The sequence below is a fragment of the Erpetoichthys calabaricus genome, chromosome 3 (assembly GCF_900747795.2).
Source record: "Erpetoichthys calabaricus chromosome 3, fErpCal1.3, whole genome shotgun sequence".
NCBI lineage: Eukaryota > Metazoa > Chordata > Cladistia > Polypteriformes > Polypteridae > Erpetoichthys > Erpetoichthys calabaricus.
This window is the reverse complement of record NC_041396.2, coordinates 243408910-243436524: the sequence shown is the minus strand read 5'-3', so window position 1 is coordinate 243436524 and position 27615 is coordinate 243408910. Positions and strand designations below refer to the sequence as shown.

At 39.3% G+C, this 27615-nt stretch overlaps 1 long non-coding RNA gene across 1 annotated transcript in view; it reads right to left on the bottom strand.

Annotated features, from left to right (window-relative positions):
• Positions 1-9789: 9789 nt before the first annotated feature.
• Positions 9790-27615, bottom strand: part of LOC127526964 (uncharacterized) — a 42212-nt gene continuing 24386 nt past the window's right edge. The window contains exon 2 of the long non-coding RNA XR_007934330.1: positions 9790-10178. This is a non-coding gene — a long non-coding RNA (uncharacterized LOC127526964). The remainder of the gene's footprint in view (positions 10179-27615) is intronic.

The window sequence follows — 27615 nt, the reverse complement described above, 5'->3', positions numbered from 1 at the left end:
TGGTCCGGAAGCAAAGTAGGGCTCATTAGTCTGCAGCATACCCTGGTGGCACCCATGGGACCCAACAGGGCTGAGCTACATCACTCCACCTCAAATGAAGCTCTGTGGGAATCTGAGGTGCTGTAACAACCCATGGGGGCTGCCATCTAGTGATCCAGGGGAGATAACATCCTGTTCCCTACCCCAGTCCTTCCAGTTTATAGGCATCTCAGCTAGGCAAGGTCTGCAACAAGTGCAATATGTTAAATGTGATTCCCCTTCGAATTTTTGACATGTCATTATTATACAATTTTGAATTACACTGGCTTTTTTGACACTGGTCGGCAGAAAAAGACTCTTAATTGCCTAAGTGAAATCAGAGGCTGCATTCCACAGAGGGGCCACATCAGGCAACCTGAGACTCTATAGCTGGCATTAAGAGTGTCTGGGTCTGGTCCTTAAGCCATGTGTGACATGTGTGTTCTAGCCATTGCAAAACATGAATAATGTCAGTTTATCTTACAACTTTCCAGTGGGTACATTTACAGTTATTACAACCTCCTTAATACAGTTCAGAGATGTATGAGGATCGGTGCAAAACAAGAAAGAACCCTAAACATTGGCAGGCTCATGTAAATAATAGACTCTATAAATTATTTTATTGTACAGCTAGCAGTATGGATTTCTACATATTATTTGCTATTGAAATAACAGCATAGACTGACTGTTTTGAAGTGGCAAACAACAAATAACATTTACTGTACATCTTGAAAATTTTGCAATGACAAAAAAAAAAGGAAGCTTCTGTTAAACAGCCCGCTACCCCCCAACATGCAGCTAACTGCCAAGAGATGAATCCCATGTACTTTAGTCTCCTACGCTACCGTTCTCACTGCCTAGTAACACGGGAACATGGGAGTAAACAACGTGCCCACAGTTGCCTGCATGTAAGCTATCACTAGACTGAGTCAAATCTGTTAATTCTTATTTATGAGTCAAGGGTGCTACCAGCTGGGCCACTTCACTTCCAGGAAAGTTACAGGACAAGAACAAAAGCTCTGATTATTTATTCCCTTCCCCAAGAAGCTTGTGGTTAATAGGATGGTAACAGTGGCCAGCTGAATGCAGGCCTGAAGTGTACTAAATAATTACTCATTCTTTAGAAAGTATATTTCTATTGCTTATAGCACATTATTTGCATAATCCTGCATTTAAGGGGGCATATATTAATATATGAAATAACCCAGCCACCAGGGTCACACAAGCCACTTTCATCTTAGTGCTGGTCCCAAGCCCGGGTAAATTGGGGATTGTTGAACTAGGAAAGGCATCTGGCATAAAACTTGTGCCAAAATAGACATGTGGATGAGAAACAGAATGTCCATACCAAATAGGTCAAAGCCCGGGTTACCAAAGACCGCCACAAGTGCTGCCGTCCAGCAGGGTATCGATAGAATCTATGCTACTGCTGGGCAAAGAAGGCAAAGGAGAACAAGAGGGGGAAAGTGGGTTCAGACACAATGGGAGAGGAGGAAGGAAAAGAGTGTGGAGTTCATAGAACTTTGAATGCTGTCACTATGACAGGTAAAGGGAGAGAGCTGGATATGATAGAGCGGAGAAAGGCAGATGTACTGTGTGTACAGGAGACCAAGTGGAAAGGGAGTAAGCCCAGAACCATTTGAGGGGGGTGCAAACTGTTCTACCGTGGTATGGATGGGAATAGGGTAATTGTAAAGAAAGTGTATGTTAGGAGTGTTTTGGAGGTGAAGCAAATGTCTTAAAGAGTTATGAGCATACAGTTGGAAATCAAAGAGGTAATGTTAAATGTCATCAGCAAATGCGCTCTGCAAGTGGGATGTGAGAAAGAGGAGAAAGAATATTTCTGTAGTCAGATGAAATAGTGGAGAGTATAACTAAAGAATAAGTAGTGGTGATTGGAGCGGATCTTAATGGACACGTTTTGTTAAGGGAACAGTGGTGATGAAGAGATAATGGGCAGATATGCCATTAAGGAGAGAAAGGCTGAAGGGCAGATGGTGGTTGACTTTGCAAAAAGGGTGAAAATGGCAGTGGTGAATACATGAAGGAGGAACACAGGGTGACGTATAAGAGTGGATGAAAGTGCACACAGGTGGACTATGTCCTATGTAGGAGGCGCAATGTGAAAGAAATTACAGACTGTAAGGTGGTGGCAGGGGAAAATGTAGCTAGACATCATCGATTGGTGGTATGCAAGATGAATTTTGATGGTTAAAAAGAGGAAGAGAGTAGAAATGGAACCAAGCATCAGGTGGTGGAAGCTGAGAGCGGAAGACTATTGTGTGAAATTCAGAGACGAAGTGAGTGGTGGTGAAGACATGATAAATGATTGGAACATCACAGTTGAAGTGGTAAGGGAGAGAGCTAGAAAGGTGCTTGGTGTGACATCTGGTGAGAGGAAGGAAGACAAAGAGACTTGGTGGTGGAATAAGGAGGTACAGGAAAGCATAAAGAGGAAGATGTTAGCAAAAAAGAATTGGGATAACCAGAGAGATGACAAATGCAGATAGGTGTACAATGAGATGCGGTAAAAGGTGAAGAGAGGGGTGACGAAGGCTAAGGAAAAAGAGTATGCCGAGATGTATGATAAGCTGGACACAAAGGAAGGAGAAAATTAATTGTACTGATTGGCCAAACTGAGGGACTGAGCGGGGAACAATGTGCTGCTGGTCAGGGTGATAAAGAATGCAGACTGAAATTTGCTGACAAGCGGGGCAAGTGTGTTGAAAAGGTGGAAGTTGTACTTTGAAGGAATTATGAATATTGAAAAAGAGAGAGCATAGTTTGGATGAAGTGGAGATATTAAATCATGAAGTACTGGGGATTGTCAAGGCTGAAGTGAGGGAAGCTATGAACAGGATGAAAAGTGGAAAAGCAGTTGGCCCAGAGAATATACCAGTGAAGCCATGGAGATGTTTAGTTGAGACAGTAGTAGAGTTTCTAACTAGACTGTTAAACAAAATCATGAAAAGCAAGACAATGCCTCAGGATAGGAGAAGAAGTATATTAGTATCAATTTTCAAGAATAAGGAACATATTCAGAGCTGTAGTAACTACAGGGATATAAAGTTAACTAGCCACAACATGAATGTATGGGAAAGAGTGATGGATGCTAGACTGAGAGGAGAGGTAACAATCTGTGACCAACAATATGGTTTTATGCCAGGAAAGGGTACTAAAGCTGCAATGTTTGCTTTAAGAGTATTGATGGAGAAATATAGACAGTGTCAGAAGGAATTGCATTTACTTTTTATGGAATTAGACAAAGTGTTCACACAGTGCCAAGAGAGGAATTATGGTACTGTATGAGGAAGTCAGGAGTAGCAGAAAAGTGTGTGAGAGGAGTATGGGATATGTTTGAGGACAGTGTGACAACGGTGAGGTGAGCAATTGAAATGAGAGCCTGGTACAAGTTGAGAGCTGGATTAAATCAAGGATCGGCTATGAGCCTTTTTCTGTTTGAAATGGTGATGGACAGGTTGGCATATGAGGTCAGACAAGAGCCCCCATGGACAATAATGTTCATGGATGGCATTGTGATCTGTAGTGAGCAGAGTAGACAGCAGGTTGAGGTGAACCTGGAGAAGTGGAGATACACACTGGAGAAAAGACGAACGAAAGCCAGTAAGAGTAAGGCAGAGTACATGTACATAAATGAGTGAAAGAAAAGGTCTTTAAAACAGTAGTGAGACCAGCTATGTAGTATGGTTTGAAGATGGTGGCACTGACGAAAAGACAGGAGACAGAGCTGGAAGTGGCAGAACTGAAGATGCTAGGATTTTCAATCAAAGTAATAAGGACAGACAGGATTAGAAATTAGTATATTAGGGAGACAACAAAGGCATGACAGTTTGGTGACCAAGTGAAAGAGGCTAGACTGAGATGGTGTGAGCACGTGCAGAGGAGAGATGAGGGGTACATTGGGAAAAGTATCTTGAGGATGGTACCACCAGGCAAGAGGAAAAGAGGAAGGCCAAAGAGGAGGTTTATGGATGTGGTGAGGGAGGACATGAAGGTAGCTGGTGTGGCAAAAAAAATATGTAAAAGACAGGGATAAATGAAAATGGATAATCTGCTGTGGCATTGACATGAACTTAACCTGTTTGTTTCTTTACAAAGGAAATACATTTGTTTATTTAAAAATATTACAATGCAATAAATAATTCTTAAAGGCATTTGATGAAAAAAAATATTCTTCTAAAGTGAGGCCAGGGTGTATCACCTAAAAGTGGTTTTCATTTTAGATCTTCCCAGATATTCATTGTTCTCCATGGAAATGCTGATTGCTTCTTCTTGTTAAAAAAAATAAAGACACACACATAAGGTACTGCACCATCCATTAAGGAATTTAAACTATTTGAAGCACCATTGTTTTTACAAATAGGCCCTAAAAGTGCTGTCGTAATGATGGCTAAGGTGTTCTCTAGCTTGTAATGTCAATACGGCTCCAGAATGGCTATTACAAAGATAATCGGTATTGCCATCATTAAAAGAAAGAATCTATTCGGCTTATTGCTTACCCTCTGAGAGACATTAAGAGCACATAGCATGTCTGACTGTTCACGGCTAGCCTACAGCCAAACTGCTTTGTAGCCTCGTGTTGAAAGATCTATGTAGCACCGCTGAACCAATGATCCGACGAGAAGCTCAGAATTGTGCCGACACTGCAGACATTAAAGATCCATCAGTTCTATTGAACAGAAAACTAGTAGTATATCAAAGCGTCACAGCTCCATTCCAGAATGCCAACAGCATTCTGGCTGGAATAACTTTGATTCATCTTGACTAATTAATAAATATATATTTCCAACCTGGAAAAAAGTCCTGCCCAAAAATAAATACTTGATGTTCCATTTTTTACAAAAGAATATTAAATTGCAGAAAGTTAAAAAGAGGTGGGGTGCAATGTTGGCACAGTGGATAGTGCCACTAATGCACATTTCCTGGAGAGGCCAGTGTCTGTGTGAAGTCTGTTCATTTTCTCACTGTATATGTGGATATTTCTTCTCTTTTCCTTGCACATTTCAAAGATGTTCATTTGAATAGTCTGTCAGTCTTTTTCTAACCTGCTTAGTCCTGAACAGGATCTTCTGGAGCCTATCCTAGCTAGCATAGGATGCAAGGGTGCAAGGCAGGAACCAACCCTGGACATGGTGCCAGTCCATCACAAGGTGAACCTTACATATACACACACTCTAACCACACAATAGGGCCATTTTTCCTAAATTGCATGTCTTTGGACTGTAGGAGGAAACTGGAATACCCAGAGAAAACCCACACTGTCATTAGGAGAATATGCAAACTCCATACAAACTCCACACAGGGAGGACCTGAGACACGACTGATTCTAGATTAGACTGTGTGCACTGAGATCAACCATTAATCTTTGCAGTAGCATTGATAGTTGATTGTTTCCTCAATTAAATAGTTAACAACACAGGTGGAAAATAAGGAGAGGTTCATTGCACCTGATGCTGCTGGGGTAGATAGGTGTAGTCAAAACAAAAGGAAAAGTCAAAAACAGGGAGATTGTGAGCACATTTTAATAAAGCCAACTCCAAAAGCAAAAATCACACTCATAAAATGAAGACATATGGTCAAATACCAGAAGATCCAATTGCAAATGTTTTACAATATAAAGTGCAAAATAAAGTTTTAATCCACAAACTCACATAGAGAAATACTTCAGATGATGACCTTTTAACCCATCAAGTTGTTAATGTAAGGGTCACTTCCCTGTGACTCCACCCCTAACAATAGCAGTCATGTCCTACCAACCTTTATACTGACGGGCTGGTGCCCATCATAAACAAAATGGGGTGAAAACTGTCCAAAATCAATTAGAAAATTCTAAACCAAATATTGTGGCAAGGAATTCCTTACCTTCAAAAACCCAATGTTGTGATTCTGGCACCATAAAATAACATAAAGAAGTGAGGCCTTCAAAAAAGACCCACAAAAAACAAGTCAGAAACTTGAGTGGCCAGTCCCAAAACAGGGCTCACATAGGCAAGCCTGACTTTAGGCAACTGGGAGGCTTTAGGCCAGACTAGGTCCCAAAATGGAGAACAGGCTTTTAAAGTTCAAAAATAAGAGCAAAGAGTCTAAAATGCTCCAAGTATGTCCCTTCAAGGAGAGAAACAAAAAAAACTCTGGCTGGGAAAAGAGAAAAGTTTACAAGAACCTTAAAAAAAAATTGGAGATTATTTACAAAATTCACAAAATATAACAAAATGCTTTAAACAGTAAAAAGGAGGCAAAAAGGGTTGCCATTAAGGCAATCCAAAATCAAAAATACTAAATCAAAATCCAGAAACAGAATTAAAAACCATCAAATAAACCAAATTTAAAGACAACAGCAATAGAAAAACTTACACCAGCACTCCACTAAAGCACATTTAATGATTGTTCTTTATAAGGCTGGGGCAGTCCATCTACTGGGAAGGACAGGTGGCCCCTTTTCTTGGAGAACCTTCAAGAAAATACAGAGAACGTAAACACATTTGAAGAAGAATGCTTGTTTCCCATCACAAAGTGAAGCAAGTTCCATCTCTTTCAGTTATAGTGATAGGGAAATAGAGGAAACAATATTTTCACACTGTTTACCAGTTGTTGACCTCTAAAAAGAAACAATGTATGAAACTCAGGCTGGTATTGGCACTTGTATTATTTTTCCTCCTTTGCAGTTTCTAACTCGTACTGAGCAGCCATGCTCATTTTTCTCTTGCAAGGTCACTGTCATGATTTCAGATAACCACAAAAATGGAATGTAGGATGCAACAAAAACCTTTTTTTGTAAAACACTAAAGTTTAATATTATTTTTTCATTTTCTTTACATCATTTAGTGAAAGTTTTTAACTTGATTTTAGTGTTAAAGCAGCCAAAGTCTAAACGAATCTCCTCCAGACAGCAGGAGTTTAAAACTAGAGATCGTGATCTAGTGGCAAAAGATCTAAGATGGATGCGCACAAAGGCTGAAATTTCAAATCTCACCTCAGACTCATGGTGTGACCCCATGAAACTCACTTCTTTGTACAAATTGTTTTGTGGAAAAATCTTTGGATCCATGCTTCTGATGAAAGGCCCTACATAAATACCTTTTGAATTGCTGAAATACTGAAAGTCTTTAATGTCTTTCAAGCATTAACTGTCAGGAATGAGGCTGCTTCCTTTTTTCTGTATTGCTGAACTGCTTTGTGGGTCATCCACATGCTGTATCTTCTGAGATGCTGCTTTACTTTTATTTCATTTTTAAGAGCATTTGAAAAAGAAGTAAAGTAAAACAGTTCTCTGCTGAACTTTCAATAATTGACAACACAACGTAATGTTTATTCTGTCTGGCACTGGGCGCATACTTGCAATCCTTGCAATTAACATGCTAATTAAGAGCAAACTGAGAAGAAAAGAAAAAAAATGGTATAAAGAGTCTTGCCACCTCAGTTTGTGGGAATTGCAAGCTGTTATGATGCACAATAGGAGTGTAGTTACAAATCATTTGATTTAATTCAACTTTTGTTTAAATCTATCCACTCTCATACCTTCTTTATTTTGTTTAGATGGAAATGGAAATGGAGCTTATCCCAGTATCAGTGGGTGCAAGACAGGAACCCAGTCCTGAAAGATATAGAAATTCATCCCATTGTGCACTTAAACAAAGTCACATCCACAGAGAAGCAATTTAGGTTCATTATTTAAGCTGACAGACTGATTTTGGCAGTGGCAGAGGTAAAAGAAGAGCATATGAAGGCTCAATAAAAAGTCTGGCAAAAAGGTGGATTTAAGCTCTATTAGGCAGCAATGTTACACACAGTTTTATTTTATTTCATTCATTAAAAATACGAACAGAATTATTTACAATCATCCATTTATTGATTTAAGGTTTCTTTTAAATGAAATCAAGCCATATGTTTTAACACATTTTTGTTTATATTGGCAACGTGTTGCATGCTGCTTGTACCAGTACATCCAAGTAAGAATTTCACCGTATCAGTATATGCGACAATACTACCACCATTACTTCTACTACTACTAGATCAACAAGTGATAAACAAAGAGACAGAACAATGAGTGGAGGTATTAACTAAGAGAAAATAGCCTAAAGCACACCAATGTATAGTAGAGTCAAGGTACAACATTCAGTCTAGGAGATGTAATTGAAAAATTGAACAGCCTCTTGTGTAAAGAAAAGTGGTGGCTGAGAGGCTAAGGATCTGTGCTGGTATCCTGAAGGTTGCCGGTTCAAATCCCCGTCACTGCCAAAAGAGATCCTACTCTGCTGGGCCCTTGAGCAAGGCCCTTAACCTTCAGTTGCTCCAGGGGCACTGTACAATGGCTGACCCTGCGCTCTGACCCCAAGGGGTATGCGAAAACTAACAAATTCCTAATACAAGAAATTGTATAAAGCGAAATAAAGAACAAAAAAAAAAAATTATTCAAACAGGTACTTGCTCTTGTATGAGCCCTAGAAGGTTTGAGGAAGCATATTTTAAGGCTCCTGACTACTGAATATGGGGCTTCTCTACTCTGGCAACTTAGACATTGGGGAGGTATTGGGAGGTTCCCTTTCCCCAGCATGCGACTTGTCAACATCCATAACGCACGTAAAATAAATAAGCAAAAAGGTGTGAGGTGAGCCAGGGGGTTTCACCTTTTAATTAAGAAATGAAAAGAAAAAGGTGCATGATTGGAAAAAGGCATAAAAATGCAAGGACGTTTAATCTTTCTCAATCACAATCCCAGTCCTTTGTAATTCCATTCTGTAGGACGTCTACTGCTTAAATTACAATGTAGAACCAGTACAGCCCCTGTTTCCTTCCCTCTTCAAATAATCCCTCATAAAACACTTAACAGACCCTTAAGCGTAACATGCTCTTTTATGACACTGATGACTCAAGATAACTTCCTAGGTCTTTTTCTTGTTTAGACTGATATCTCTCAGCCTTATGGGGAGTCCTTCTCCTTTTCACAACTGAAATGAGGTTGTCTGGCATAATGGCTAGACAATGGAAATTTAAACCACGATGCCAAGTGCCGTTTCAGCTCCTCCTAAAAGTCTTTGTGCACTCTTTTAAATCATTGTTCCAATTGTGAAAAATTGTAATGTGCCCTGGTCTTGTTAGTCAACTTTGGCAAGAAAAAAAAGGCAGAAATGCTTGATCAACAATATTTAAAAAACTGGGAGACACAAAAAAATTAAAATAATAATTAAAGTTAAAATTAAGACCTGACACTGCTTAAGCCAATGTCACATTACCCAGTTTCTAGTTGTGCGGCAGACTGCAGTTGCTGATTCATCGCTGGACCATGTCAGTTTATACAACTGAAAATTTCTGACCATGTAACAATTACCTGCTAAATGCCGACCTTCCAGCACTGTTGTGCTCGCCCCTTTTTGTGACAGCCAATAGCATGTTAACTGATTGAGCTGGCACTGTATGAAGGGTTAACAAGAGTAGCGAGTTCAGTTGCAGTCTCGCTCTTTTTTTCATTTTTCCATTCTGTTTTAGTACGTAAAACACAAGACATTAGAAAGATGAGCATTTCTTCTGTTTGCGAGATTCAAAACACGCATGTTCCTTATTCCTCATCATTACATTATATTTATTGTACTTTAGGATGAGCATTCAACAACAATAACAACAATTTATTTCAGTGTATTTCCTGTATAGCCAAAAATCACATATGGAATGCCTCAATGGGTTTAACAGGCCCTGTTTATTGACAAACCCCAGTCTTGATTTTCTAACAAGTAAAAAAAAATCATAGAAAGATAAAATCAAACCTTTATAATTTTATTAGAGTGAATTACAGACTAGCAGAAGTGAGTCACTGGATATGTCACATTAGGTGACTAACTTCACAGGAGCACACTGCTCCCAACTTTACTAAGATTATGTAAAAGTAGGCTACAAATTATAATAACTGGAAAAGTCGTACAATGTGACATGTGCTTTAGACTGCTGTGGTTTATGTATTCTTCTTATGTTCCGCTGAGTGACCTCTTTTTTTCCCAAAGCACAATAACATGATGTTAGTCTGGTCGTTCTAAACTGGTCTAGTGAGAGTGTTGGACGGAAGGCTCTTCCATGGTTGGCTGGCTGACGTGCTGCTGGGACAAGCTCTTTTCAGGATAAAGGGCAACGGGAGACTATCTGTGTTCCTGTACAGAAATGGAACATATGGTGTTATTATTTTCAGTAAAACTTAATTTTTAAGCTACACATTTTAAGCTTCACATTATTAAATGTTGTTGCTGTTATAACTTTAAATGCTACAGAGTTCAGATATTGACAAGCCATGACTTTAATCAAATTTTGTTTGTCTTAATGAAACTATGAATATCACCCATAATACAGGTCATTTCAACACTTCCCACACTTGCATCCACACGTTCTAGTCACAGGAAGGCAAGACATTATTTTAGCACCAAATGTTGCAGGGGAGTAGTTTAACCCAGGACAGACTTGTTTATTTTTAATTTAGTTTTTTGACAGACTTTAGTTACTCATCTATTCTGTTAATTACAATTGTCTACAATAAAATGCATAACTGTTCAGTATTACTGGATGAGCCTTCAACTTTGTTTCAGCCTTTTTACACCATTTAACTTAATTTCTTTGTTTGATTTACTTGTACAATAAATGCAAAAACATTAAATAGAACTACTCTGGCAACTTAGACATTGAGGAGGTATTGGGAGGTTCCCTTTCCCCAGCATGCAACTTGTCAACATCCGCAACACATGTAAAATAAATAAGCAAAAAGGTGTGAGGTGAGCCAGGGGGTCTCGCCTTTTAATTAAGAAATGAAAAGAAAAAGGTGCATGATTGGAAAAAGGCATAAAAATGCAAGGACGTTTAATTTCTTTGTTTGATTTACTTGTACAATAAATGCAAAAACATTAAATGGAACTACTAGCTTGTCATCTGCATGCAGGAAAACCCTTAAAACTTCAGTTTAAAGGAAGTATTATTATTTTTTGTGATAGTCTACAGATAGTGTACAGAGTACGGTGAAATTCTACCTTGCATGTTTAACCAGCATGCTAACAATGCAACACATTGGCAATATTAGAAATGAATATAAAAATGTTTTGAGCAAAGAAGACTCCAATGGACTAAACTTATTCCACGGAAAGAGCCACTTGGATGAGGCTTGAGAAGCTACGGTCTCAGATGATTCCATACTTACAGGGTGTATTGATAAAGAGGACGAGGCAGAGTATAGGAGTCAGGTGGAAACGTTTGTTTCTTAGTGCAAAGATATAAATGTCTGCATCTTAACATCAACAAAATGAAGGAACTGGTTATTGACTTTTGCCACACCAAAGACGATCTATGTCCCGTCACTATTCAAGGAGTGGATGTGGAGGTGGTCCACTCCTATAAAGTACTTGGGGATCCACATTATTGACAGGTTGGACTGGTCTCGGAACACAGAGAAACTATAAAATAAAGGGCAGTGCAGACTCTTTCTCATTAAGAGACTGTGTTCCTTTAATGTGGGAAGTGACATCTTTCACATCTTCTATAACTCTGTGATGTCCAGTACAATTTTCCACACTGAGGTGTGCTGGGCTGGTAACATCAGTTCAAGAGAGGCCCACTGAATCAACAGGCTAATTAAAAAGGCAAGTTCAGTTATGAGACGCACTCTGGACCCCCTGGAGGTAATAGCAAGGGAGAGAATAAAAACAAAACTGAGTGCCATTATGAACAAAGTTGCACATCCTGTCTCTGACACACTAACACTGAGGACTTTCAGCCAGCGAATTATTCAGCTGAACTGTGTCAAGAAATGCTACTGGGGCTCCTTTATACCAAAAGCAATACGCCTGCATAATGCTTCACTAGGACGGTGACACCCAAGTCAGAACTTATCTTTCTTTTGAATTTTCTTGCTTTATAGACATTCCAGTATGTGTTCAGATCAAAGTGTGTGTGTGTATATTTGTTTATTCACTTATCTATTTATGTATTTATTTATTAAAAGAGCTTCTGTAAAAAGCCAAAATTTTCCCTGGGGACAAATAAAGTTCTATCTATCTATCTACCTAGAAATCCAAGTAGCTAATCTGAGCTCTGCTCCCAATTTTTATTTATTTATTTATTTCGTTAGTTATTTTTACCAAAGTTCTGTAAAGCATGTAAAGCTGAGTGAAATACACATGATTAGAAACCTTGCTCTATAGACTATGAAAACTTCTGATTGAGGGGTACAAATGTTAAATGAGTCAGCAAGAGGAATAACTGAATACAGAATAAATGAATATACATACTGATAATACAAGTATTAATTAGTGTTAAAAAAACAACATTCATTAGTCAGATTGCTATTTACAATAACAATTATGTACAGTACATATTACAATTGCAGTTCAATTTATTCACTAATATCAATTAATTTGATGATCAAATTATTTTAAACAGAAAAAGTACATAATTAAATAATTCCAGAATTATTAATTAATTCCATTCGCCCGGCCTTCTCTTCAAAAGGACGTCCCGTCCGTCCATCACAACATATAATAACAGTCAGCTAGAAATCAGTCAGTCTGCGGAAAGAGGAAAGGAGGAGGACTCGCTCTATATGTGAAAAAGAGATGGTGCAACTCTGGACATGTAAACGTACAAATCTTCACTTGCTGCAGGGACATCTAACTGTTGGCCGTAAGTTTGTGTCCCTATTACTTGCCCAGAGAGTTTGGACATGTCATTGTTGTTATTGTATACATCCCTCCTCGGGCGGACATGGAGATAGCGAGTGACATCATCCATTCTGCTGTTGCTAAACTACAAACGCAGCACCACGAGGTGCTTGTGCTAATCTCTTGAGATTTTAACCATGTGACGCTGGACAAAGCATTACCTGCCTTCTCCCAGTATGTGGATTGTAACACCTGGGGAAATAGGACTATTGACCTACTGTATGCAAACGTTAAAGATGCATACAGTGCCACCCCGCTGCCTGCGCTTGGGAAAGCAGATCATAACCTGGTTCTACTTCAGCCTCACTACAAACCATGGATGAGGGAGCTACCTACAACCACACACTCATTCAGGAAGTGGTCCCCTGAGGCAGAGCAGGCTCTGAGAGACTGCTTTGGAACTACAGATTGGGATATCCTGCAGGGATCATATAGTGAGAACATTGAGGAGGTTGTTGACTGCACTACTGACTACATCAACTTCTGTATGGACATTGTAGTTCCAGTAAGAACAGTACACTGCTATGCTAACAACAAGCCATGGATTACAAGTGACATCAAGGGCCTTTTGAACCAGAAGAAAAAGACTTTTAAAGGCAGTGATCAGCATGAGCTCAAGTACGTGCAGAAGGAACTCCGAGTCCTGCTCAGGGCGGCGAAGGAGCAGTACAGGAGAAAGCTGGAGCAGAAGTTGCAGAATAACAGCATGAATGTGTGGGTTGGGATGAAGATCATCACTGGCTGCAGCTCGAAGCGGGGTGCCACCATCGAGAGAGATGTGGAGAGAGCAAACCAGATGAACAACTTCTTTAACAGGTTTGACCACCCTAACCCACTCTCACCTCGGAGTACTGCACCCTCTACACATCCTTCTGCTGATACCAGCATAGGAGAGAGTTTCCCCCCACCCATAATTACAGCAGCCCAGGTAAGCAGAGAGCTGAGGAGACTTCGTGCCAGCAAAGCAGTGGGTCCAGATGGAGTATCACCACGACTGCTGAAGGCCTGTGCGTTGGAGCTGGGGAGTCCTCTACAGCGCATCTTCAACCTGAGCCTGGAACAGGGGAAAGTCCCGAGGCTTTGGAAAACATCTTGCATCACCCCAGTCCTAAAGGTATAACGTTCTAGTGAGCTGAATGACTTCCGGCCTGTCTCTCTGACATCACATGTGATGAAGACCATGGAGTGGCTGCTGCTACACCACCTGAGGCCACAGGTCCACCACGCCCTCGACCGTCTGCAGTTCGCATACCAGGAGAAGGTGGGAGAGGAGGATGCCATTATCTACATGCTACACCTATCCCTCTCCCATTTGGACAGAAGGAGTGGTGCTGTAAGAATTATGTTTCTGGACTTTTCTGGCGCCTTCCACACCATCCAACCTCTGCTCCTTAGGGACAAGCTGACAGAGATGGGAGTAGATTCATACCTGGTGGCATGGATCGTGGACTCTCTTACAGACAGACCTCAGTATGTGCGTCTCAGGAACTGCAGGTCTGACATTGTGGTCAGCAACACAGGAGCGCCGCAGGGGACTGTATTTTCTCCGGTCCTGTTCAGCCTATATACATCAGACTTCCAATACAACTCGGAGTCCTGCCACATGCAAAAGTTCACTGACAACACTGCTATAGCAGGCTGCATCAGGAGTGGGCAGGAGGAGGAGTATAGGAACCTAATCTAGGACTTTGTTAAATGGTGCAATTCGAACCACCTACAACTGAACACCAGCAAAACCAAGGAGCTGGTGGTGGATTTTAGGAGACCCAGGCCCCTCCTGTACCTCGTGATCATCAGAGGTGACTGTGTGCAGAGGATGCAGACCTATAAATACTTGGGAGTGCAGCTAGATGATAAATTGGACTGGACTGCCAATACTGATGCTCTGTACAAGAGAGGACAGAGATGACTATACTTCCTTAGAAGGCTGGCGTCCTTCAACACCTGCAATAAGATGCTGCAGATGTTCTATCAGACGGTTGTGCCCTCTTCTACGCGGTGGTGTGCTGCGGAGGCAGCATAAAGAAGAAGGACGCCTCACGCTTGGACAAACTGGTGAGGAAGGCAGGATCTATTGTTGGCATGGAGCTGGACAAGTTTGACATCTGTGGCAGAGCGACGGGCGCTGAGCAGGCTCCTGTCAATTATGGAGAATCCACTGCATCCACTGAACAGTATCATCTCCAGACAGAGGAGCAGCTTCAGTGACAGACTGCTGTCACTGTCCTGCTCCACTGACAGACTGAGGAGATCATTCCTCCACCACACTATGCAACTCTTCAATTCCACCCGGGGGGGGGGGGGGGGGGGTAAACGTTAACATTATACAAAGTTATCTATCTACCCATTAGCTGACTGGACATCCATTCACTTTTTGAAAAGTCTTCTCAAAGATGTCACAACTAATCCTCATTGTAAAATAATAAAACTTTTTTGTAGACAATAAGTACTTTAAGGTTGCTATGATTTCAAGCAGTGACAGGGCAACTAATAAAATATGTGAGTAGGTGCTTAATAGTTTAGTTAGTGTGGCAAGCGGCTGGGGGTGGTACCCAGCCAGGACGCCCAGAAGGACCGGAGGAGGGCTCACACCTCCTCCAGACCACTACGGGAACTGAGCTTGGAAGCTCAACCCTATAGGGGCCTTTGATCGCCGCCAGGGGTCCCCCAATGCCTGAGGAGCCCTGGCCCTCAGCACTTCCGCCACACCTGGAAGTGCTGGGGGGAAAAAGACCAGGGACGCCCAGAGTGCTTCCGGACGCGCAGCCGGTACTTCCGCCACACTGGGGAGTGCCAGCAGAAGCTAATCGGGAGGCACCTGGAGCATGTCTGGGTGTGTATAAAGGGAGCCACCTCCCTCCATTGGAGTCGGGAGGAAGAGAGACAGAGCTCGGGAGGAGAGGAGTGGAGGCAGACCAGAGAAAGAGGCATTGTACAGAGGCCTGGACTTTGGGGGAGTTTTGGGGTTGTGTGTGCACCTGTGTAAATATTAATCTGTATAATAAACGTGTTGTGGGTGATTGTACTATGTCTACCTGTCTGTGTCTGGGCCAGCTTCCACATTAGCTAACTTTCAAGCTGCTAACTTTCACTGCACCAGACGATATTATACTGTTTTGTATGTTTCTACATGTATACTTGTGTGCTTTTTTGTATAATCTTGTTTTTTTTGTGCAGTCTGTTTCCAGGATTATTACTTATAATCATCAAACCATTTAAACATAGGAGCAACCCATGACATTTAAAGGCCAGTGGTATACAGCTCAACTAGATATTGTGCAAAGTATGTAATAGGCTTACCTCAGTAATTTAAGGTAATTTTAAAACATTTATAACAACTCTGAGGTTTCCCTTGTTAAAAAATGCTTCTTCCATTTTTTTTATCATATGCTTAATTTAGTCAAGTTTATTGTCATGATTACATAGTACAATGAAATTCTTACTTGCATAGATAAATAAATAAATTAATAAAATGTATACAATGCATGCATCATATATAAATAGATGGGTGCAGAATTGACTAAAACACAGAAAGCAGAGGGTTATGGTGAGAAGAACTCTATTAGGATTGGCTGACATTACAAGTGGTGTTCCACAGGGGTCAGTGCCAGAGCCACTGCTATTTTTAATATACAGTATACTAATGATGTGGATAAGAATATAAAGAACAAGCTGGTTAAGTTTGCAGAAGATACCAAGACAGGTGTATTGGCAGATAATCTGGAATCTGTTGAATCATTACATAGGAGATTGGGTGTCATACAGGGTTAGACAGAATTGTGGCACATGAAATTTAATGTCAGTAAATATAAAGTATTACACATCCATCCATCCATTTTTCAACCCGCTGAATCCGAACACAGGGTCACGGGGGTCTGCTGGAGCCAATCCCAGCCAACACAGGGCACAAGGCAGGAAACAATCCTGGGCAGGGTGCCAACCCACCACAGAAGTATTACACATAGGAAGTAAAAATGTTAGGTTTGAACACACAATGGCTGAAAATTGAAAGTACACTTTATGAAATGGATTTAGGAGTTGTAGTGGACTTGTCACTGGTCACTGTCAATATCCAGAAAGTTCTCAGAAACCATTAAGAAGGCTCCCAGAATGTTAGGTTATATAGCATGATTTGTGGAGCATAAATCCAAGGAGATTATGCTCCCACTTTATAACACACTGGTCAGACCTCATCTGGAGTACTGTCTGCAGCTGTGGTCTCCAGGCTACAAAAACATATAGCAGTGCTAGAAAAAGTCCAGAGAAGAGCAAGTAGGTTGATTCCTGGACTGCAGGAGACAAGTTAGGACCTGAGCTGTTTATGGAACTTTTCAATTTAAGCAAAATGAGATTAAGAGGTGACATGATTGAGGTGTTTAAAATTATGAAAGGAATTTCGCCTGTTATCATCCAGATCATACTAATGTTCTTATAAGTTCTAATATAAATATTACTTAATAGAAAAATATTGTTTTTTGCAGTACGTGAAGTGTTTCTAATTGGACCTGCAGTACTCTCTATATCTTCTGGTGTGTGTGCATATGTGTACCCTGAACTTTCCACTTTAGTGATAAGGCTTGAAGATCATCACCCTTATTAAAATGAGGACTGCCTGTGTTTTTTTTTCTTTGTTTATAATCACACATTTGGTATGAAAGAGGTATGAAAAGTTCAGTGCCATTTTCTCCTTTAAAGGTAACCACAGCAACCTAAAAAAACAGAAAGGAGATTTATATCAGCAATGCATCATTCACAAGATATTATCCTGCATCTAAATTTTCATTCACTATTGAATTTGAATAAGTCAAAATGGAAGCTGGCAGTATGATCCTCATGTTTCAAAGAAATGCTATTTTCTGGTGTGGAAAGAACAAGTGTGTATGTAGAAAAGATTTGTGTCAATTTCCTGCTGGCTTGCGCTGACCAGCAAACCGAATGTGTAGTGCACAGTTTAAGTCCTGTATTGCATGTAGCATTCCTGCTCTTTCCATGCAATTGTGGCTTGTCCTTTTTCAACTCAAACCCAGTCAATTCCATATTTGAGGTGTGGCCATTTTAAATTTAGCTATTTCATAATCAATAGATTTTCCAGAGCAGTAAGTTGTTTTCCTTCCCGCACTTATATTAGTGTTTAAATCTACAGTATGTGGATGTATTTTGTGACTTTTGCTTTATTTTAGGACTTTACTAGTTATGTAACACAGTTTCCCATTTTTGAGGTCTCCAAGGCTGGAAACCTACAGTTGGCAGTTTTGAGGCTAGCTGGATTTTGAGTGAGTATCCTTGAGCAGGCTGGTTAGGTTGTGGCCCTGCCTTAATGGTCCTTTTAAGAGGCCTCATAACCATTTTGCTATTTTTGGGACTACATATCATAACAAAAGTAAGACAAAATGTCTAAGATTGAGAACTTTAACATCTCATGAGACTCTGTCGACACAATTCCAGATTCTGAGATTTTTAAGCCACATTTGTACTTGCATAATCAGCTCAGATTTTTACAGAAGTTGATTAGTAAAACTATAGGAGAATAAAAGACTCTTTGGATGTGCAAGAACATACCATTTTGTTGTTTTTTCTTTGCAGAAAACACTCCTTCTATGTCTGTGCATCATTTTTCTTCCCATAATTGTGGGTTAGTGGCTCCTTTTCTACCTAATTCTGTCAATGTTTGTAAGGCATGTGTGCTGCAAGACCTAAAGTCAAGTTGTGTGAATTTTAAAATACAATATCATCACCTGGTAACTTCCATTACTTGAGAAAATATTTGCATACTTATCTCAGAAAATCTCAGGTCCTAACTGCTGTTAGTCCTAGCTGAGTTGGAATTAATGTCTCTCATTTTTCCACAGCTATGATAATTAAAATACTCATAGAAGTGCAGACTGATTAGCAGCCATTCAGTTCTTGAAAGTCAGCACTGTCTCTCACCGAAAACATTAAACACATAACCCATACTTTTATTTACTTATTTTGTGTTTCACTACTTTTGTTCAAACCATTAAAATCTACACACTTTGTATTTGACACCCCATACAACACCATAGTACGACATACTGTGAAATGCCATCTATGAATCCTGTTTTGAATCTGTTATTTCAATAGGGATGAAAGAACATAGAATGCATACAGTGATGGATGACACATATGAATAATCCTGAATGGAATCTCAATAGCAATATTTGAATATTTACATTAAAACGTAAATGTAATTTGTCCTTTATGTGTCAGAAACAATCTACTCAATGGAAAAAGCCCTGTCATGAAGGAAGCAAGAAAGATATGGCTAGGTACTCTAGTAGGAGGCATGAATCAAACAGTTCTGCTAAAGAGTGCACGCTGAGTTGGCATTGCTCAGGTTCAGCTAGGATGGTCTCTGGTGCAAGGTAGGTTCTAAGTAGACTGCAGCCAGGCAAGAAAAGTCAATCCATATTTTACTTACTGATAAGTTGGTGCTTTTTATTTCTTCAAACAAGAGATTCTATGCTCTTTTTCATGCACTTCTTGGTTTGTGATGTCTGAGCCTAAGTTTAAAGTTGATTGGTTTAAGATGAATGATTTACCTGGAACTGAACAGAAGCTGGTGAATATCAGACTCACTGCAGTGGCAATGGACCACTGAAATAAGCCTAGAGTCACAATGTCAAAGAAAGTGGTTCTCAAGAAGGAAAACATGAAAGAAGACATAAAAGAAGCAGAGAGGAATAAAATCTTTAGCAGCTGTGACAATGACACTATACCAGTGCTTAACCCGACACAGACAGACACAGGAGGCACACTAATAAAACACAAAAGTTTTATTTTCTTTTTCTTTGCCTGTGGGCAACTTCTTCCCCGTTTCCCACAGGCACAACACAGTTCCAAAGCACCAACACCACAATACACAATACTTTCTCTATTCTTTTCCTTTCCCTTTTTGTCCTCCACTCCTCCTTGCCAAGCTTCGTCTTCCTCCTCCCAACTCCGGCTCCCCGAGTAGTGGCTGCTGGCTCCTTTTATAATGCACCCGGAAGTGCTCCAGGTGCTTGATAACTCATTTCCGGTAGCACTTCGGGGTGTGACGAAAGAACTGCCCATAAGGGCTCAGCATCTCCTGCTGCAGCACCCCCTAGCAGTACCTGCAGATCCCAACAGGGCTACACCAAACTCCAATTCCCATAAAGCCCTGCAGCAATCCTAGGCACCACTACAACCCAGGGGGGCTGTCATCTAGCACTCCGGGGGAGGTAACGCTCTGGATAGTCTGGCTTCCCAGGTCCTCCCTGCATGGAGGCATCCCAGCTGGGTAAGGGCCCCGGCCATCCGCCACACAGCTAATGAAATGTAAAACAGAAAGACCTGCCATTCAAACAGAAGAAGATTCCACAGCTGTTTAAGTAGGCCCAGACACTACTACAAATTTATTGGTTTCTATTGTGTGTCATACTTGCTTTATGCTATTTTTTCATTTATATAATAAAAATGCATTCAGCTAAGTCAATGTCACATTATGTGATTTTCAGTGAAAAAAAATCACAGAACATGTTATTGACCAGGTGCTGACCTTCTACCACAGTCATGCTCACTCCTTTTTGTGACAGCCAATAGTGCGCTGTCTGACAGAGTTGGTACTGTATGAAGGGTTAACAGCTATGGCGAGTTGAATCTCTGCCCTTTTTTTCTTTATTCCATTCTGTCATGGTATATAAAATACAAAAACATCAGACAGGCAACAGACAGGCAGGTTCTCTTCTGTTTGTGAGGTCAAAAAAAACTCATTGCTATGTTAAATGCATTGCCAGCTCTCGTGCACACAGAGCCTTCCCCTATGACTAAAGTCAAAATCAAACCTGTTAATTGGAGTGAGTTTCAGACTACTTGGAGTGAGTCGTTGGGTATGTCATATTAGATGATTGGTAGTCATGGGTGCACATTGCCAACTGCCTCAGACTTGTAAGTGACTGAAAATTGCTGGAAGTCTTGTAATGTGACTTAGCCTCAACTGAAATGTCAGATCTCTCTGAATTGGTGTTGATTTTGACAGAAAAAGTAAAGTCATACCAACATGCAAAAAGAAATGCATCCTATCCAAAGGAAGACATTTATTAATTTTCTCATACACTGGGGGAACAGAGCATATCAGTAGAGTATGATTAGAACAAATTGATAGAATGCCAAGCTGCAAAAGGGCACATTAACTTACAGTAGGCCAATCCAGACTTATCACTTACTCTACCACACATGTTTGAGAAGAGGGAGAAACATAGCCCATTGTTATCAGGGGAAACACTTATCAACTGACAAAAACTGAGTCTGAGCCCAATTACAAATGTGAAATCTTTTCTTTGTTTGTACACAGATTCATTTTTTTAAGATTTGCTGTAGGATATCTAGTTTTTTCTACATTTTTCTAAAAACCAAAGCAATCAATTAAAGCACTACCCACCATCATGCATCCACTGGCTGAGTATTAAACCAGACTCCTGTTCGATTCACACATGCATTTATTTATTTAGCACATTTAAAACAACTGAAAGTCAACCAAAGTACTTTACATAGAATAACAGCTAATAGTAAGAAATAAAAGCAAGCATATGTGTGTCCTACTTGCCCCTTCCATAGTTGTGCCTCACTAACCTGAGATTGCCCACACCTGCAATCCCACATTTCCGATCTCTTCATTCGTTCATCAGGAACAACATTTGCCTGATAAATGCAAGTACAGCAGCTCAATTCTATTAGCCTGAAGCCAGGCAAATCACAGTTATGCCACTGAATGGAAATGATTTTTTTTATTGCTTTCATAGAGAGAATCTAATATAACTAGAGATTAATTTGATAAAATTTTTCATATAAGAACGAAACAGAAAATGTAGGAAGGGAACAAATCGACTGCTGTAATAAGCAGGTATGATATCTTGTTGAGTAAAGAAAAAGCAATTTACTTTGCTTAACTAACAGAACAGACTGTCTCTTGTCATTGCTATTGACTAAATGAATGAACTGTTTGTCCAGGGTTTGTTCCTGTCTTGCGCCCTATGCTTGCAGGGACAGGCACCAGCAGACCCTGTTCAGGACTAAGCGGACTACATAGAATATAACAGACAGATGAAATCTATAGATTAATGGCCATAAAATGTATAGTATGGTGGGTCAGGAAACATAAGAAAATAATGTATACATATACTTTCAAATTTGACAAAGAAAATCATCTACATTGATTCAGATAAGAGAGTTTTAGTAGATCACATCACATCTTTCAGGATCAACAAACAGATAAATAAATCCCTTCCTTTAAATAATTCATATTAAGGCATCCACACTATGAGGTGTGTATTTAGATTAAAAAACACTGTGTACTGTGCTATAAAGAAAGAAGTATAGTAGAATGTAATGATATTGCACTTCTTTTGAGAACTCAAGAAAGCAATGAATAAGACGCACAAAGGAAGAAAATCCCTATTCACGTTTATTTCATGCAGGGTTCGGTCCACAAAATTAATAAGCAAAGACAGAGGAAAATAATCACATAAAACATTGAACAGTACAACATTGTAGAAAAGACACACAAGGGAGCTGAATGGTTGAAGATGGTTGTCTGTAGATGCCATGATGGAAAGATCACCGGACCCTAACAGGCTTACATTTTGAACATTTGAACATTGTCACAGTACTTTAACTAGCAAATCTCAAAACACCCAATCTGCTGTCTTTGATGTGAAATCATCTAGAATTCCTTTTCATTACTCATACTTGAAAACAGAAAATTGATAAAAAAACACACACACATACACCTGTTTAAAGGTAGACATATATCTAAAGATAAATATATGTAGATACAGTCTTATATGATGATTCTGAAAATAGATGAAAACAGTGTCCTGATGCTGTTTCAGTTTGTGCAGTGTCACATGCACCTTTGTTTCTAGTGACTGAAAAGAGACAATTATTTCCATGTTAGGGAAAGTATCAGTCACAAAGCAGAGCGTGTCGATGAGAAAGAAACTGGGAGCAATGACATGATCGTCTGTGTCAGCAGTGACCTCGCTGTTGTAAAGGAGCCTGGGAGATGCTTTTTTTTTTTTCCTAAAGCTGCCATTCTGACAGATCACACTGTGCCAGAAACGACAGATGCATTGCTAAATGAGCACTCCTACTGCCTTTCGTGTTGGAGCTCTACTTTTATCATGATTTACAGTGTTTGCAGCTAAAAAAAACTCTCCAAAGAACCATCCTTGAGGCACAGGAATCTTGCAGAAAAGATAAAACTCCATATAAATGCAAGGACATGAAACGTTAGAAACCCCTGTTCAAGGGAAAAACAGTCGTGGGTTACTTCCAGGTCAGAAGTCAGAAGGCCATGAGCTAAAAACACTATATAATATATGTCCTTAACGCAGAACCTTTTTGCTTTTAACAATTCAGTTCAGTTCAGTTCAATGAACTGCATTATCAGTGCTGTCAACATCCTCAAAGCACACTGCAAAGATATATTTTAATAATAACCTCTCCCAGGGAATTTCAGGACCCTGCTCTCAAAAAACAGACTAATAAAACAAAAATAAATTTATATTTAAAGAATGTTTTGAGTGTATCACAATACTGTAATTTAAAGGCAATTTTAAGGTTTCTATACATGATTTTATGTTTTATACATACCGCATAAAATATTTTTTTCAACAGTTAGGAAACAAGAGAAAATGTTTTAATCTCATGCTTTCATATGGAACAGAGAGAAAAAAGTTTATGATATAACAGAAGTCACAAGTGACCAGTAATGGCCCACATCTGCTTTTCAGTTGATTACTCAAAACATTTAAAATAGATGCTTGTTAATTTTTAAATATTGTTAAATAGTTAGAGGAATTATGAATGGATACATAAACAGGAAACCTAAAGGGTTGGGATTGATATTTTGACCTGAAGACCCACCTCTCCTCAACATTTGTTGGTTTAGTTGTGTCTTCAGTTCAAAAAGTCCTTCAGCATTGCTGGGAGTTTATATTTAGAAGCTTAGATAGATGCATTTTTATTTATCAGATAAGAGAAAGTTGTTGTTGAAATGTTTTTTACACAAATATGCAAGGTAGGGTTGATCCATCCATTGTCTTAACTAGGTAGCAGGTAAGCAAACAGTATAAGAATACACAGCCTTCTGTGATGATGCAAGTTAGGGGTGCATGGATGTGTAGTTTTTTAAAACAGTGCATGTTAGGCTTTGTGGGTGCACATGATTGTGGATTTGAGGCAGCCACAGGGTGTTTGTTGTGGAAGTGAGCTGATTATTTCATTAGCTCCACATAGGTACTCCGTGGGTTGTAATTAAAACACCGTGCACATGGAGTTCTAAGGAGAGCCTGAGAGAGATGCTGGAGAGAGAACAAGATGGAGAAAGAAAAGGAAGAAAGAAAGGAAAAGCATATGAAGGTTAAAAGAACAGAACAGAAAGGGCACTGAAAAGAGTTTTGATTATGGCTGAGCTGGTGCTGCCATGGAGAGGAGGCAAGCGGTCGGGAACATTGCCCTGAATGGAGCAAGTAGACAGCATTTCCTAGGCAGGGTCACTTCTGCTGAGCACCCAGGGAGCAGGAGCAATCAACCTCTCTGGGACGTCTCACAGAACACTGCGGGATGGAGGCAGGAGAAGGGAGGAGGGCTCATCTTGCACATACTGAGGGATAGCAGCAGGAACATAAGCTAGACGATGTTGAATATGCTTGTTAGTTTTAGTTGGATGCACTGAGGTTCGGGAATGATTTTTAATGGATTGATCTGGACTGTGATTATAACTTTCAAAATAAAACTATTTATTGGATTATTTGTTGTTTGATTTTACCTCTACCTTCTCATTGTTTTTATTTTGGATTATTTATTGAAGGAAGCACTGCACTTCATTTATTATCGGAGCACTGTGTTTGTGGAAAAAAGCACTGAGCACTTTGATGCATCCACCTCTTGTTGCTGTGTTGTGTCCTTCTTGCCCAGTCCATCCTCAATCATGACTATCAATGTTCAAGGACAAGTATGCCAGCTATGGGCAAAGAAATACCTTCAATTATTGAAAACTAGGTATTAGGAACTAGGTGAGGAGCTTCCATGTTTAAAAATCAATTTCCTACACTCTCATTTGGACTTTTTTGTTCCCCAACAACCTGGGTGTGGTCTCTAGAGAGGAGATTCCACTGGGACATTGCTGAGATAGGGAGACATTATTATGGAAATTGAAGTAAGTCTATGCTAGCATTGGTCTGTTGGTCAATTCATCATGAAGCACCTTCAGTGGACTATAAGAGGAAAAAACTACCAAGTGACAACTTTTTCTTAGTTATAATTATATTTAAAATAATGATAGTTGTGTAATTTATAATTTAAAACATAAATCATTTTTAAAATATATTTTTCATTTCAAAAGTTCATCTCTCAAAAACAGAATGTGACAGAACAACTATGTTGACAGATTTGGTTGCAGCACCATCAAGTCTATAAAGAACCCTTAAACTGTTTGACAGTAGTTTTTTTTTTAATAAGTGATAAGTTCTAATGCACTACACTGATCTGTGGTCTCAGAAATGTCTTGCTTTCCATCACACCTTTGCACATTCTGGCCTTGCGCCTGACAGGAACCTGAAACATATGGTATTTTTACAATATTAAGGGCAAAGCAAGATTTAAAGATGATACACACACCAAATCTTATTCATACTTAGCCAGATTCAGAGTTTATGGAGGAATACCCACAAAACACCTGCTCAATATGGAGAGGACATATACAGAAATTAAAAAGGAGCAGCGTTGCTTTTAGTGATTCAGAAATTACTCATTATTGTTGTACACTATACAGTACAGGTAATTACAAAAATTTGTAAGAATAAAAGAAATTCAACATAAATATCAAACAATGTTGAAACACAGAGAAACATCACAAATTGTGTACAGACTCCAAATGTCCTAGGTCAGCCACATTCTGAAATGGAAACTTCTTTTGAGTTTAGGTTTTAGTTTATCTCTTGAACACTGTCAGTGACTCAATGCGTAGGTTCACATCTATACTTACATTTTGTATTTAGCAGATGTGTTTTTATGTAATTCTGAAAAAAATGAGGAGAAGCCTGTAGGCCACCTTGATTTTTTAAAGCAATATTTTATTAATTCTAAAGAAAATGGGGGAACAAGCAAGTTAGAAAAGTCAGAAACCTTTCAAAAGGGCAGAAAGGAAAAACCCTGGTGAGATAGGTCCATGGGGACATGATGGTGGAAAAGAAGCAGAGAAAAGAAAAGAGAAGCCATGCTAATGGCGCACCGCCCTTCACATGCCGATTTTAGCAAAATAAAATGTTCTGAAATAGTCCAACTCCTTTTTTAAGAGATAATGTAGAGAAAGAAGAAAAAAGGTTAATGCAAGCAGCTGGATGTTCTAAAAGAATTCAGTTAGAAAATAAATTCCTCCAGATATGTATTGAGTGTTGCTTTTTCCAGCTTGATACCAAGAGGATCTTAGCAGCTATTGAGCTTATTGAAATCAACTTCTTCTTTATAGATTAGAAAGATTATGGTAAAAATACAGAATTAGAAAGAGATGTAGAGAACTGGAAATGGTATTGTCTAAAAAGAAAGCAAGCAAGGTGAAAATGGAGGACCGTGAAGATGAAGCAGGATAGCAGGACCAGAATGCCTGAAAAAAAAGGAACTGGAAACTTTAAAAAAGGAAGTGGAAACTTTAAATAAATTACAAACTAGATAGGGGCTAGGCCCATTAAACACCATTTCACAGGGCTGTGCAAATTTTGGGAACAAGCTTATATTGAATTATGTGATGATTGGGGTATTTGGAGGAATCCCAGCTCAAGAATAGAAGTATTTGAATTTCACTCCAGTTTTTTTTTTGCCTGCTTCACAAAGATGAGTGCACAATGCAGATACAAATTTCAAGTGAAACCTGATTAGTGAAACAAAATTTTAAAAAGTTGAAATGAAATAGTGGAAGAAAAAGAGGTGGTACATCTTTTGAGAACCAATCTTAACTGAAAGTAAAACAAAAAGCAGAGAAAGACACTGAGAATTTAGAGGGCCACTATGACTTTATAATGAAGATGGTTCTATAACTCATTGTATACTGCTGTGTCTGCCTTTTTGTGAAAATTACAGGTATTTTGATTTAAAAAAGTGAGAGTGTAAATATTTTAATGTTGTAGATCATGGTATCATTTCACTATACAAAAGGTAATCAGGCAAAATCAAAATTTGCTGTTGTTCAAGACCTTTACATAGAAATTTTGCATATATGTGATACTGTGTTCATATCTCCTTCAAAGTATAGGCATTTATGAATGGGAGATACAAAGTAAATTGTAAAACTCTGGCTAGTGTACTGGATAAAACATTTGTTTCAAACTCACATGTTTACTGATGAAAGAATGGATAATTAGCAAAGGTCCAGGGTGGTATTCTTGCCCCAAATTCTTTTTGTATGTATAAAGGATTTTTCTTGCAGCAAAGGTGCAGATTTGAAAGTTATGTTTTTATTCCCATTTAATTATCATTAAAATCAATTATTTATCTTTTTTCTAGTTACGTTTTTAAGGGAGCAAGAACCTTTTCCAGCAACATCAAGTGCAAAGCAAGTGCCTATTCAGAAAAGTGTAACTTTAACAATTGGTAACAATACTAATTTAGACTCACCAATAAACTTGCATTATTTAAGGATGGGGGGGGGGAAACTGAATATCCCAAGAAAACCCACATAGATATGGGGAGAATGTGGACAGTCCTCACTGACAATGACCACTGAGATGAGATTAGGACTCCTGAAACTGTGTGATGATAATGTTAACCACCAGGCCATCCTGTCATTTCATTTTAAATTAAACAGTCTATATTTTTATAGTCCCTTACATAGGTTCAAGATGAGAACAGC